The sequence below is a fragment of the Leptopilina heterotoma genome, unplaced genomic scaffold (genome assembly GCF_015476425.1).
Source record: "Leptopilina heterotoma isolate Lh14 unplaced genomic scaffold, ASM1547642v1 Lhet_114, whole genome shotgun sequence".
In the NCBI taxonomy this organism is placed as follows: domain Eukaryota; kingdom Metazoa; phylum Arthropoda; class Insecta; order Hymenoptera; family Figitidae; genus Leptopilina; species Leptopilina heterotoma.
In genome coordinates, this window is record NW_025110833.1 from 2,820,271 (window position 1) to 2,835,356 (window position 15,086).

A 15,086-nucleotide genomic window follows, 5' to 3' on the forward strand; every position below is an offset into this window, starting at 1 on the left:
TGGCGGATAGAGTATTTTGAAAATGAATTTTGCCAAAATTATATTACTCAAGAAAATTCTTGTAAATAAACATCTAATAAACAATATCAACAAAAAAATCAATTGTTCATTAACAATTGAATTCTTAAAGCTACTAACTTCGTCAAACTCAAAAATTCGATTTTCTGCTAATTGGCGGATGGAGTATTTTGACTAGAAATTTTGCCAAAATTATATTACTAAAGAAAATTCTTGTAAATAATCATCTAATACACAAAAGACAACAACAAAATCAATTGTTCATTAACAATTGAATTCTTAAAGCTACTAACTTCGTAAAAATAAAAAATTAGATTGTCTGCTAACTGATGGATGGAGTATTTTGACTAGGAATTTTGCCAAAATTATATTACTAAAGAAAATTCTTGTAAATAAACATCTAATAAACAATAGTCAACAAAAAAAATCAATTGTTTATTAACAATTGAATTTTTAAAGCTATGTACTTCGTAAAACTCAAAAATTCGATTTTCTGCTAGTTGGCGGATGTTGTATTTTGACTAGGAATTTTGCCAAAATTATATTACTAAAGAAAATTTTTGTAAATAAACATCAAATCGAAAAAAAATCAAGTCGAAAAAAAAATCCATTGTCTATTAACAATTGAATTTTTAAAGCTACTAACTTCGTAAACATAAAAAATTAGATTGTCTGCTAATTGGCGGATGGAGTATTTTGACTAGGAATTTTGCCAACATTTATTTACTAAAGAAAATTCTTTTAAATAAACATGTAATGAACAATAGTCGACAAAAAAATTAATTTTTTATTAAAAAATTGATTTTTAAATCTATGTACTTCGTACAACTCAAAAATTCGATTGTCTGCTAATTGGCGGATGGAGTATTTTGACTAGGAATTTTGCCAAAATTATTTTACAAAAGTAAATTCTTTTAAATAAGCATCTAATGAACAATAGGAAACAAAAAAATCAATTGTTTATTAACAATTGAATTTTTAAAGCTCCTAGCCACGAAAAAATCAAAAATTCGATTGTCTGCTAATTGGCGGATGGAGTATTTTGTCTAAGAATTTTTGCGAAAATTATTTTACAAAAGTAAATTCTTTTAAATAAACATCTAATGAACAATAGGCAACAAAAAAATCAATTGTTTATTAACAATTGAATTTTTAAAGCTCCTAGCCACGAAAAAATTAAAAATTCGATTGTCTGCTATTTGGCGGATGGAGTATCTTGACTAGGAATTTTGCCAAAATTATTTTACAAAAGTAAATTCTTTTAACTAAACATCTAATGAACAATAAGCAACAAAAAAATCAATTGTTTATTAACATTTGAATTTTTAAAGCTCCTAGCCACGAAAAAATCAAGAATTCGATTGTCTGCTATTTGGCGGATGGAGTATTTTGACTAGGAATTTTGCCAAAATTATTTTACAAAAGTAATTTCTTTTAAATAAGCATCTAATGAACAATACTCGACAAAAAAATCAATTGTTTATTAACAATTGAATTTTTTAAAGCTGTTTTCTTCGAAAAAATCAAAAATTCGATTGTCTACTAATTGGCGGATTTGAGTATTTTGACTAGGAATTTTGCCAAAATTATTTTACAAAAGTAAATTCTTTTAAATAAACATCTAATGAACAATCGGCAACAAAAAAATCAATTGTTTTTTAACAATTGAAATTTTAAAGCTCCTAGCTACTAAAAAATCAAAAATTCGATTGTCTGCTATTTGGCGGATGGAGTATTTTGACTAGGAATTTTGCCAAAATTATTTTACAAAAGTAAATTCTTTTAAATAAACATCTAATGAACAATGGGCAACAAAAAAATCAATTGTTTATTAACATTTGAATTTTTAAAGCTCCTAGCCACGAAAAAATCAAAAATTCGATTGTCTGCTATTTGGCGGATGGAGTATTTTGACTAGGAATTTTGCCAAAATTATTTTACAAAAGTAAATTCTTTTAAATAAACATCTAATAAACAATGGGCAACAAAAAAGTCAATTGTTTATTAACAATTGAATTTTTAAAGCTCCTAGCCACGAAAAAATCAAAAATTCGATTGTCTGCTAATTGGCGGATGGAGTATTTTGACTAGGAATTTTGCCAAAATTATTTTACAAAAGTAAATTCTTTTGAATAGACATCTAATGAACAAAGGACAACAAAAAAACCAATTGTTTTTAAACAATTGAAATTTTAAAGCTCCTAGCTACGAAAAAATCAAAAATTCGATTGTCTGCTATTTGGCGGATGGAGTATTTTGACTAGGAATTTTGCCAAAATTATTTTACAAAAGTAAATTCTTTTAAATAAGCATCTAATGAACAATACTCGACAAAAAAATCAATTGTTTATTAACAATTGAATTTTTTAAAGCTGTTTTCTTCGAAAAAATCAAAAATTCGATTGTCTGCTAATTGGCGGATGGAGTATTTTGACTAGGAATTTTGCCAAAATTATTCTACAAAAGTAAATTCTTTTAACTAAACATCTAATGAACAATAAGCAACAAAAAAATCAATTGTTTATTAACAATTGAATTTTAAAAGCTCCTAGCCACGAAAAAATCAAAAATTCGATTGTTTGCTAATTGGCGGATGGAGTATTTTGACTAGGAATTTTGCCAAAATTATTTTACAAAAGTAAATTCTTTTGAATAGACATCTAATGAACAAAGGACAACAAAAAAACCAATTGTTTTTAAACAATTGAAATTTTAAAGCTCCTAGCTACGAAAAAATCAAAAATTCGATTGTCTGCTATTTGGCGGATGGAGTATTTTGACTAGGAATTTTGCCAAAATTATTTTACAAAAGTAAATTCTTTTAAATAAGCATCTAATGAACAATACTCGACAAAAAAATCAATTGTTTATTAACAATTGAATTTTAAAAGCTCCTAGCCACGAAAAAATCAAAAATTCGATTGTTTGCTAATTGGCGGATGGAGTACTTTGACTAGGAATTTTGCCAAAATTATTTTACAAAAGTAAATTCTTTTAAATAAGCATCTAATGAACAATGGGCAACAAAAAAATCAATTGTTTATTAACAATTAAATTTTTAAAGCTATTTTCTTCGATAAACTCAAAAATTCGATTGTCTGCTAATTGGCGGATAGAGTATTTTGACTAGGAATTTTGCCAAAATTATTTTACAAAAGTAAATTCTTTTAAATAAACATCTAATGAACAATAGGTAACAAAAAAATCAATTGTTTATTAACAATTGAATTTTTAAAGCTCCTAGCCACGAAAAAATCAAAAATTCGATTGTCTGCTATTTGGCGGATGGAGTATTTTGACTAGGAATTTTGCCAAAATTATTTTACAAAACAAAAAAATCAATTGTTTATTAACATTTGAATTTTTAAAGCTCCTAGCCACGAAAAAATCAAAAATTCGATTGTCTGCTAATTGGCGGATAGAGTATTTTGACTAGGAATTTTGCCAAAATTATTTTACAAAAGTAAATTCTTTTAAATAAACATCTAATGAACAATAGGTAACAAAAAAATCAATTGTTTATTAACAATTGAATTTTTAAAGCTCCTAGCCACGAAAAAATCAAAAATTCGATTGTCTGATATTTGGCGGATGGAGTATTTTGACTAGGAATTTTGCCAAAATTATTTTACAAAACAAAAAAATCAATTGTTTATTAACATTTGAATTTTTAAAGCTCCTAGCCACGAAAAAATCAAAAATTCGATTGTCTGCTAATTGGCGGATAGAGTATTTTGACTAGGAATTTTGCCAAAATTATTTTACAAAAGTAAATTCTTTTAAATAAACATCTAATGAACAATGGGCAACAAAAAAGTCAATTGTTTATTAACAAATAAATTTTTAAAGCTCCTAGCCACGAAAAAATCAAAAATTCGATTGTCTGCTATTTGGCGGATGGAGTATTTTGACTAGGAATTTTGCCAAAATTTTTTTACAAAAGTAAATTCTTCTAACTAAACATATAATGAACAATAAGCAACAAAAAAATCAATTGTTTATTAACATTTGAATTTTTAAAGCTCCTAGCCACGAAAAAATCAAAAATTCGATTGTCTGCTATTTGGCGGATGGAGTATTTTGACTAGGAATTTTGCCAAAATTATTTTACAAAAGTAAATTCTTTTAACTAAACATCTAATGAACAATAAGCAACAAAAAAATCAATTGTTTATTAACAATTGAATTTTAAAAGCTCCTAGCCACGAAAAAATCAAAAATTCGATTGTTTGCTAATTGGCGGATGGTGTAGTTTGTCTAAGAATTTTGCCAAAATTATTTTACAAAACAAAAAAAACAAATGTTTATTAACATTTGAATTTTTAAAGCTCCTAGCCACGAAAAAATCAAAAATTCGATTGTCTGCTAATTGGCGGATAGAGTATTTTGACTAGGAATTTTGCCAAAATTATTTTACAAAAGTAAATTCTTTTAAATAAACATCTAATGAACAATAGGTAACAAAAAAATCAATTGTTTATTAACAATTGAATTTTTAAAGCTCCTAGCCACGAAAAAATCAAAAATTCGATTGTCTGCTATTTGGCGGATGGAGTATTTTGACTAGGAATTTTGCCAAAATTATTTTACAAAACAAAAAAATCAATTGTTTATTAACATTTGAATTTTTAAAGCTCCTAGCCACGAAAAAATCAAAAATTCGATTGTCTGCTAATTGGCGGATAGAGTATTTTGACTAGGAATTTTGCCAAAATTATTTTACAAAAGTAAATTCTTTTAAATAAACATCTAATGAACAATAGGTAACAAAAAAATCAATTGTTTATTAACAATTGAATTTTTAAAGCTCCTAGCCACGAAAAAATCAAAATTCGATTGTCTGATATTTGGCGGATGGAGTATTTTGACTAGGAATTTTGCCAAAATTATTTTACAAAACAAAAAAATCAATTGTTTATTAACATTTGAATTTTTAAAGCTCCTAGCCACGAAAAAATCAAAAATTCGATTGTCTGCTAATTGGCGGATAGAGTATTTTGACTAGGAATTTTGCCAAAATTATTTTACAAAAGTAAATTCTTTTAAATAAACATCTAATGAACAATGGGCAACAAAAAAGTCAATTGTTTATTAACAAATAAATTTTTAAAGCTCCTAGCCACGAAAAAATCAAAAATTCGATTGTCTGCTATTTGGCGGATGGAGTATTTTGACTAGGAATTTTGCCAAAATTTTTTTACAAAAGTAAATTCTTCTAACTAAACATATAATGAACAATAAGCAACAAAAAAATCAATTGTTTATTAACATTTGAATTTTTAAAGCTCCTAGCCACGAAAAAATCAAAAATTCGATTGTCTGCTATTTGGCGGATGGAGTATTTTGACTAGGAATTTTGCCAAAATTATTTTACAAAAGTAAATTCTTTTAACTAAACATCTAATGAACAATAAGCAACAAAAAAATCAATTGTTTATTAACAATTGAATTTTAAAAGCTCCTAGCCACGAAAAAATCAAAATTCGATTGTTTGCTAATTGGCGGATGGTGTAGTTTGTCTAAGAATTTTGCCAAAATTATTTTACAAAACAAAAAAAACAAATGTTTATTAACATTTGAATTTTTAAAGCTCCTAGCCACGAAAAAATCAAAAATTCGATTGTCTGCTAATTGGCGGATAGAGTATTTTGACTAGGAATTTTGCCAAAATTATTTTACAAAAGTAAATTCTTTTAAATAAACATCTAATGAACAATAGGTAACAAAAAAATCAATTGTTTATTAACAATTGAATTTTTAAAGCTCCTAGCCACGAAAAAATCAAAAATTCGATTGTCTGCTATTTGGCGGATGGAGTATTTTGACTAGGAATTTTGCCAAAATTATTTTACAAAACAAAAAAATCAATTGTTTATTAACATTTGAATTTTTAAAGCTCCTAGCTACGAAAAAATCAAAAATTCGATTGTCTGCTAATTGGCGGATAGAGTATTTTGACTAAGAATTTTGCCAAAATTATTTTACAAAAGTAAATTCTTTTAAATAAACGTCTAATGAACAATGGGCAACAAAAAAATCAATTGTTTATTAACAATTGAATTTTTAAAGCTCCTAGCCACGAAAAAATAAAAAATTCGATTTTCTGCTATTTGGCGGATGGAGTATTTTGTCTAAGAATTTTGCCAAAATTATTTTACAAAAGTAAATTCTTTTAAATAAGCATCTAATGAACAATAGGAAACAAAAAAATCAATTGTTTATTAACAATTGAATTTTTAAAGCTCCTAGCCACGAAAAAATCAAAAATTCGATTGTCTGCTAATTGGCGGATGGAGTATTTTGACTAGGAATTTTGCCAAAATTATTTTACAAAAGTAAATTCTTTTAAATAAACATCTAATGAACAAACGACAACAAAAAAATCAATTGTTTTTAAACAATTGAAATTTTAAAGCTCCTAGCTACGAAAAAATCAAAAATTCGATTGTCTGCTATTTGGCGAATGGAGTATTTTGACTAGGAATTTTGCCAAAATTATTTTACAAAACAAAAAAATCAATTGTTTATTAACATTTGAATTTTTAAAGCTCCTAGCCACGAAAAAATCAAAAATTCGATTGTTTGCTAATTAGCGGATGGAGTAGTTTGTCTAAGAATTTTGCCAAAATTATTTTACAAAACAAAAAAATCAATTGTTTATTAACATTTGAATTTTTAAAGCTCCTAGCCAAGAAAAATTCAAAAATTCGATTGTCTGCTATTTGGCGGATGGAGTATTTTGACTAGGAATTTTGCCAAAATTATTTTACAAAAGTAAATTCTTTTAACTAAACATCTAATGAACAATGGGCAACAAAAAAATCAATTGTTTATTAACAATTGGATTTTTAAAGCTCCTAGCCACGAAAAAATAAAAAATTCGATTTTCTGCTATTTGGCGGATGGAGTATTTTGTCTAAGAATTTTGCCAAAATTATTTTACAAAAGTAAATTCTTTTAAATAAGCATCTAATGAACAATAGGAAACAAAAAAATCAATTGTTTATTAACAATTGAATTTTTAAAGCTCCTAGCCACGAAAAAATCAAAAATTCGATTGTCTGCTAATTGGCGGATGGAGTATTTTGACTAGGAATTTTGCCAAAATTATTTTACAAAAGTAAATTCTTTTAAATAAACATCTAATGAACAATGGGCAACAAAAAAGTCAATTGTTTATTAACAATTGAATTTTTAAAGCTCCTAGCCACGAAAAAATCAAAAATTCGATTGTCTGCTAATTGGCGGATGGAGTATTTTGACTAGGAATTTTGCCAAAATTATTTTACAAAAGTAAATTCTTTTAAATAAACATCTAATGAACAATGGGCAACAAAAAAGTCAATTGTTTATTAACAATTGAATTTTTAAAGCTCCTAGCCACGAAAAAATCAAAAATTCGATTGTCTGCTAATTGGCGGATGGAGTATTTTGACTAGGAATTTTGCCAAAATTATTTTACAAAAGTAAATTCTTTTAAATAAACATCTAATGAACAATGGGCAACAAAAAAATCAATTGTTTATTAACAATTGAATTTTTAAAGCTCCTAGCCACGAAAAAATCAAGAATTCGATTGTTTGGCGGATGGAGTACGTTGACTAGGAATTTTGCCAAAATTATTTTACAAAAGTAAATTCTTTTAAATAAGCATCTAATGAACAATGGGCAACAAAAAAATCAAGTGTTTATTAACAATTAAATTTTTAAAGCTATTTTCTTCGATAAACTCAAAAATTCGATTGTCTGCTAATTGGCGGATGGAGTATTTTGACTAGGAATTTTGCCAAAATTATTTTACAAAAGTAAATTCTTTTAACTAAACATCTAATGAACAATCGGCAACAAAAAAATCAATTGTTTATTAACAATTGGATTTTTAAAGCTCCTAGCCACGAAAAAATAAAAAATTCGATTGTCTGCTATTTGGCGGATGGAGTATTTTGTCTAAGAATTTTGCCAAAATTATTTTACAAAAGTAAATTCTTTTAAATAAACATCTTATGAACAAAGGACAACAAAAAAATCAATTGTTTTTAAACAATTGAAATTTTAAAGCTCCTAGCTACGAAAAAATCAAAAATTCGATTGTCTGCTATTTGGCGGATGGAGTATTTTGACTAGGAATTTTGCCAAAATTATTTTACAAAAGTAAATTCTTTTAAATAAGCATCTAATGAACAATAGGAAACAAAAAAATCAATTGTTTATTAACAATTGAATTTTTAAATCTCCTAGCCACGAAAAAATCAAAAATTCCATTGTCTGCTAATTGGCGGATGGAGTATTTTGACTAGGAATTTTGCCAAAATTATTTTACAAATGTAAATTCTTTTAAATAAACATATAATGAACAATGGGCAACAAAAAAATTAACTGTTTATTAACAATTGAATTTTTAAAGCTCCTAGCCACGAAAAAATAAAAAATTCGATTGGCTGCTATTCGGCGGATGGAGTATTTTGACTAGGAATTTTGCCAAAATTATTTTACAAAACTAAATTCTTTTAACTAAACATCTAATGAACAATGGGCAACAAAAAAATCAATTGTTTATTAACAATTGAATTTTTAAAGCTCCTAGCCACGAAAAAATCAAAAATTCGATTGTCTGCTAATTGGCGGATGGAGTATTTTGACTAGGAATTTTGCCAAAATTATTTTACAAAAGTAAATTCTTTTAAATAAACATCTAATGAACAAAGGACAACAAAAAAATCAATTGTTTATTAACAATTGAAATTTTAAAGCTGTTTTCTTCGAAAAACTCAAAAATTCGATTGTCTGCTAATTGGCGGATGGAGTATTTTGACTATGAATTTTGCCAAAATTATTTTACAAAAGTAAATTCTTTTAAATAAACAGCTAATGAACAATGGGCAACAAAAAAATCAATTGTTTATTAACAATTGAATTTTAGAAAGCTGTTTTCTTCGAAAAAATCAAAAATTCGATTGTCTGCTATTCGGCGGATGGAGTATTTTGACTAGGAATTTTGCCAAAATTATTTTACAAAAGTAAATTCTTTTAACTAAACATCTAATGAACAAAGGGCAACAAAAAAATCAATTGTTTATTAACAATTGAATTTTTAAATCTCCTAGCCACGAAAAAATCAAAAATTCGATTGTCTGCTAATTGGCGGATGGAGTATTTTGACTAGGAATTTTGCCAAAATTATTTTACAAAAGTAAATTCCTTTGAATAGACATCTAATGAACAATAGTCGACAAAAAAATCAATTGTTTATTAACAATTGAATTTTTTCAAGCTGTTTTCTTCAAAAAAATCAAAAATTCGATTGTCTACTACTTAGCGGATTTGAGTATTTTGACTAGGAATTTTGCCAAAATTATTTTACAAAAGTAAATTCTTTTAAATAATCATCTAATGAACAATGGGCAACAAAAAAATCAATTGTTTATTAACAATTGAATTTTTTAAAGCTGTTTTCTTCGAAAAAATCAAAAATTCGATTGTCTGCTAATTGGCGGATGGAGTATTTTGTCTAAGAATTTTGCCAAAATTATTTTACAAAAGTAAATTCTTTTAAATAAGCATCTAATGAACAATAGGAAACAAAAAAATCAATTGTTTATTAACAATTGAATTTTTAAATCTCCTAGCCACGAAAAAATCAAAAATTCCATTGTCTGCTAATTGGCGGATGGAGTATTTTGACTAGGAATTTTGCCAAAATTGTTTTACAAAAGTAAATTCTTTTAAATAAACATCTAATGAACAAAGGACAACAAAAAAATCAATTGTTTTTTAACAATTGAAATTTTAAAGTTCCTAGCTACGAAAAAATCAAAAATTCGATTGTCTGCTATTTGGCGGATGGAGTATTTTGACTAGGAATTTTGCCAAAATTATTTTACAAAAGTAAATTCTTTTAACTAAACATCTAATGAACAAAGGGCAACAAAAAAAATCAATTGTTTATTAACAATTGAATTATTAAAGCTCCTAGCCACGAAAAAATCAAAAATTCGATTGTCTGCTAATTGGCGGATGGAGTATTTTGACTAGGAATTTTGCCAAAATTATTTTACAAAAGTAAATTCTTTTGAATAGACATCTAATGAACAATAGTCGACAAAAAAATCAATTGTTCATTAACAATTAAATTTTTAAAGCTCCTAGCCACGAGAAAATAAAAAATTCGATTGTCTGCTATTTGGCGGATGGAGTATTTTGACTAGGAATTTTGCCAAAATTATATTACTAATGAAAATTCTTGTAAATATTTATCTAATGAACAATAGACAACAAAAAAATCAATCGTTTATTAACAATTCAATTTTTAAAGCTACTAACTTCGTAAAACTTAAAAATTCGATTTTCTGCTAATAGGCGGATGGAGTATTTCGACAAGGAATTTTGGCAAAACTATTTTACTAAAGAAAATTCTTGTAAATAATCATCTAAGGAACAAAAGACAACATCAAAATCAATTGTTTGTTAACAATTGAATTTTTTAAGCTATTAACTTCGTAAAACTCAAAAATTCGATTGTCTGCTAATTGCTAATTTTGTCAAAATTCCTTGTCAAATTACTCCGTCCACCAATTAACAGACAATCGAATTTTCGAGGTTTACGAAGCTTAAAAGGTGTTAAAAAATTTATTTGCCTCTGAGTATGGAGAAAATATAAACAACATTTTTTGTTCATATTGATGCACAGTAGTTGACATTAATTTAAAAATATTAATTTTTATTTTTAGAAAAGTTTAACGTAATAGAGATTTAGTGGGTAGAAAAAGTTCGTAATTTTTTTGACAATTCTTCAAATGTCTGTGAGTACGGAAAAAAATATGAACAATAATTGTTGTTCATATTGATGTACAGTAGTTGACATTGAATTCTAAAAATTAATTTTTATTTTTAGAAAAGTTTAATTATTAGAAATGTTATGGGTTTAAAATGTTTTAATTTTTTTTGACAACTGTGCAAATGTCTTTAAGTATCGAATAAATATAAACAGCAATTTTTGTTCACATTGATGTACAGTAGTTGACATTTATTTTAAATAAGAAATTTTTATTTTTAGAAAAGTTTAATTTAATGAAGATTTAGTGGGTTGAAAAAATTCTTAATTTTTTTGTTAAGTCTGCAAATGTCCCTGAGTATGGAAAAAAATATGTACAATAATTATTATTCATATTGGTGTACAGTAGTTGACATTAATTTAAAAACATTAATTTTTATTTTGAGAAAAGTTTAATTTAATGGAGATTTAGTGGGTAGAAAAAGTTCTCATTTTTTTAACTTTAAAAATGTCACTGAGTATGGAAAAAAACATAAACAATAATTATTGTTCATATAAATGTACAGCAGTGGCCTATAATTTCGAAAAAATGATATTTTAAAAAAAAAAGTTTAATTTATGGGAAAGAGGCGAGGAAGAATAAAGGTTGTTATTTTTTTTGAGAACTAAACAAATGTCCTTGAATATGGAAAAAAAATATAAACAATAATTATTGCTTATACTTATATTAGTGTACAGCAGTTGACATTTATTTCGGAAAGAAAAGTTTTTTTCAAAACGGTGAATTTAATCGAAATCTATGAGGCAGAAAAAATTGGTTAATTTTTTGAGAAATCAACGAATGTCCCCGAGTATAGAAAAAATATAAACAACAATTATTTCTTATATTAGTATACAGCAGTGGACATTAATTTCGAAAAATTGTATTTTTTGAAAAAGTTAATAGTTTGAAAAGTCCAGTCTCGGGGTCAAGTCTGGCTTCACTTGGAGTGATCGTTAATGTCAACACATAATTAATTTGAAAATTGAGTGATAGAATCATTATTATTCAAAGTTTATATAGTTATTTTTTGGCATTTTATCTGAAGAATAGCGTTAATAAATTTTTTAATTTAATATTTTAGTTTTATATTTGTTAGTTGTAGTAAATGAAAATAAATTTATTATTATTTTTTGACTAACCTTTCATATTTAATTGAAGAATGTTGCCATGAAGTTGACTCGTGATGTCGGTATTCTTTTTGTAGGATGGAAACTTTTTCTTTCTTAAAACTAATCTTCGGTTATTTTGCTATTTTCCTAGCTAAAATAATTGTATTTTTTAATTACAAAATTTCTAGCTAATCAATTTAAAGTACAATTTTATGTCATCACTTTAGTTTGAGGACAAATTATTAAAAATTTACAAATAGTTGTTATTCTTAAAGGAAAATTTTCCTAATTCATAAATAACCGAACATTATATTTTTTTCCTGATATCTTCTAGGCAATCTTGAATTACACTTCGATGTCTGATTGTTTCTTTTCTCTTTCCATTTCTTGCCAATGGTTGTAGATAATGAAATAAAAACAATTTCTCTGTAAAAAAAATTTTTTTTTGAGACATGAAGAAACAAAATTAATTGTTAAAATTTACTTGAATCAAATAATTTTCATTTAAGTCCATTAAATGACAAATACTTTAAGTACTGAGATTATTGGTTTAAATTATTGGTTTAAATTTTTTACAATTTAAATGACTTTAATGAAAATTATTTGATTCAAGTAAATATTTATTTCATAATAGATAAGTAAACGGTTATTTGAATAACATTTTTTTCAGTGAAATATTAAATATACTTGTGGAAAAGAATTTCTTTAACAATGTTTTGTGAAAAAAGTGGAGAGTATATTTTTTATGGGCCCCAAAAATATTTTTAAAATAGAAATTCTTTTTTATATTAATATTAATTATAATTATTAAACTATAAAATTTAATAGTTTATATTAATACATAATTAATATTTTAAGAAAATTATTTCTGGGTCAAAATTCGTGAAGTGGGCAACTAATTTTCAGTTGGTCAATAAGTTTTCATAGAATTTATGTTTTTCTGTTTGAAATAATAAATAAAAAATACAAGTTGAACAGTTTTGCAAAATTCGTTTTTTTGTTGTACATATTGTTAAACAAACTTTTTTGCATGAATTTAGAAAAGTTTTTTTTTTAAATAAAGTAATAGGTAAAATTTAATGATTTTTGGTATGGTTATATAAAAATAACACGATTTTTGATTAACATTTTTCATTTTAAAATTTAACGTAATTTGATAAAATTATAAACAATTTATTTAAACAAATGAAAATAAATGCAACTTCTCGATCTGTTATTTTATTTTTCAAAATTGAATATTGTTCCTTATTTAATGCCCAAGTATTACCAAAAAGAAAAAATTGGTATTTTACATTTGTTCAAAAGAAATAAATAATTATGTTAATAATAATAAGCATTAAAAAATCATAAAATCTTAAAAATATTTTTTTTAGCTTCATTAATTAACAAAATTAATTATAAAAACCTATTAAAATAATGTTTGAGTGTTTCTGATGTATGAAAAAAGTATAACAATTTATTAAATTGTTTAAACAATTAATTGTTGTTATTTTTTTAAATCTGCACTTAGGGCTGGAAATTTCTAGTTTTTTCTCAATAATTGTGCAATTTGTCAAGAGTAAAACATCTTGTAATGATAAAAAATAAAAAATAAATTAATTAAACATTGTTTAAACAATTAATTGTTATTTTTCTCATAAAGTGTACTTGGGATTAGAAATATCTAGTTTTTTCTAAATTCAATCAACTAAAAAAATTAAATTTAAAAAAATAATAAAATAAATGTTAATAAATTGTTTAAACAATGGTTAAATAATAAATTTTTAGTTTTTCTATTACACTTAAGTGTTTAAGTTATATAAAAAATGTCACAATTAAGAAAAAACTAGGAATTTATAGTTTTAAGTACAGTAAATTGAAAAATTAATAGAATAAATTGTTTAAACAATGTTTAAATATTTAATTTTTTGCTTTTCTTTGATACGTAAATGTGGTAGTTACAAGAAAATGCACAATACAGAAAAAACTAGAAATTTCTAATCCCAAGTACACTTTATGAGAAAAATAACAATTAATTGTTTAAACAATGTTTAATTAATTTATTCTTTATTTTTTATCATTACCAGATGTTTTACTCTTGACAAATTGCACAATTATTGAGAAAAAACTAGAAATTTTTAGCCCTAAGTGCAGATTTTAAAAAATTACAACAATTAATTGTTTAAACAATTTAATAAATTGTTATACTTTTTTCATACATCAGAAACACTCAAACATTATTTTAATAGGTTTTTATAATTAATTTTGTTAATTAATGAAGCTAAAAGAAATATTTTTAAGATTTTATGATTTTTTAATGCTTATTATTATTAACATAATTATTTATTTCTTTTGAACAAATGTAAAATACCAATTTTTTCTTTTTGGTAATACTTGGGCATTAAATAGGGAACAATATTCAATTTTGAAAAATAAAATAACAGATCGAGAAGTTGCATTTATTTTCATTTGTTTAAATAAATTGTTTATAATTTTATCAAATTACGTTAAATTTTAAAATGAAAAATGTTAATCAAAAATCGTGTTATTTTTATATAACCATACCAAAAATCATTAAATTTTACCTATTACTTTATTTAAAAAAAAAACTTTTCTAAATTCATGCAAAAAAGTTTGTTTAACAATATGTACAACAAAAAAACGAATTTTGCAAAACTGTTCAACTTGTATTTTTTATTTATTATTTCAAACAGAAAAACATAAATTCTATGAAAACTTATTGACCAACTGAAAATTAGTTGCCCACTTCACGAATTTTGACCCTTCTTATAAATTTACTTCAATTATTAAATTTTATTAATTTTTTTTACTTATTTTATTACTTAATATTTATAAAATTAGGTATTAATTAATTAACTGATTAATAATCTAAGAAAATAATTTAATACTATATTTTACTTACTGAATTCGAAAAAGATGAAATTGTCCCCAAAAAATATCTGCTGCGACTCGAGTCTTCAGAACTCTTCGGGAACTTCCGTCATCAAAAGGCAAAACTTTTCTTCTTGTATTGCGCACACGTTTCTATAAAACAATATAATTTTTATCTAGCAGGTGACAAATTAAATCGAATATTAAAAAATTTGAATTTATTTATTAATTTTTAGGTACTAAATACTAATTTATTTCTCTTTTAATTTTTACG